A 1,318-nucleotide genomic window follows, 5' to 3' on the forward strand; every position below is an offset into this window, starting at 1 on the left:
ACTTCTCTGTAACAAGTATCAAAAATTCAAAGTTATAAACCGAAATTGCAAATGACAAGTAGGTCCCATTGGTGCTTTCTCCACCAAATTGCAATGTTTACAGCATCATCCCATGTCCGTCCAGCACCTTGCATCTTGTAGCTGCATAAGATATGACAATACATTTGTCAAAGAAAATCAAGTACATTATATTAATAACTTTACGACAAGTTTTTTATTAAAATAGCTATTGCACACAAAATCCATCAAACGACCAAACCATTGTTTACAACTTTATAAAATAAAACCATAAGATAACATATCTTAAGTTGTGTGCATTTGTTTGAATGCATTTGGCACTCTTAAAAGCGACTTTAAGAAAGCAAAGCAAATAAGTAATACAGGAATTGTATTATAAAATGTTGCCTCACCTTGGGAACATGCTTTTTGGTATCTGATGCAGCTACATTTTTAGTTCTTTTTCCTTTAAAACTTCATTCAATAAGCTAAGAATTCTTGTTGATTAAGTAATAATTTTATGATTTAATGAACATTACTTTGAGTTAATTTGAATTCATTTGCTACAGGAGAAATTGGAGAAAAATCAATAAAAGTGAACAAACAGAATAGTTGCTGGATTGAGCAAAAAGGTTGCTGAGTTAAATAGAAAGATTTCTGCATTGAACAGAGAGCTTCTGGACCTAAACAGAGACTTCAAGGGATGGGAATCCAAAGGACACGTCCAATGTAAGAATCAGAATTAATCTGATCGCTTAGATAAAATAAAATAATAATTTAATTATTCGAAATAGGTTTGAAAATTTAGAGATCCTAATTAAAAAATTTAAATATGAGATTTGGATTTAGTAAATTTTTTTGAGTGAAAAAATATAATTTTCTGCGAAAAATTGCGTAAGAACGCATACCGATAATTTAGCCAGCAGTACTGACTTAAGTCTGTCCGATACTGCGTGAGAGAAAATAAAATAGTAGAAAAACTTGGAAAAATATTTAGAATTAAAAATCGGGCACTAATTCAAAAGGTTTTGGCCCGAAATTGGGCCAAAAGAACCAAAAATACTAACGGGTTGGACCAGACCCAAGTTGGGCCCAAGCCCAACAATTATATATACTCATAAGAGGCCTTCAGCATTTGAGTGAGAGAGAGAGAGAGAGAGAGAGAGAGAGAGAGAGAGAGAGAGAGAGAGAGAGAGAGAGAGAGAGAGAGAGAGAGAGAGAGAGAGAGAGAGAGAGAGAGAGACGTTGATGACAAGAGAGGAAAAGAGGGTTTTGGTTACTATTCATCTCCTCCTTCATTTGATCATATATTGAGATACAG

This window comes from Arachis hypogaea, chromosome 18 (genome assembly GCF_003086295.3).
Source record: "Arachis hypogaea cultivar Tifrunner chromosome 18, arahy.Tifrunner.gnm2.J5K5, whole genome shotgun sequence".
NCBI classification, from domain to species: Eukaryota; Viridiplantae; Streptophyta; class Magnoliopsida; order Fabales; family Fabaceae; genus Arachis; species Arachis hypogaea.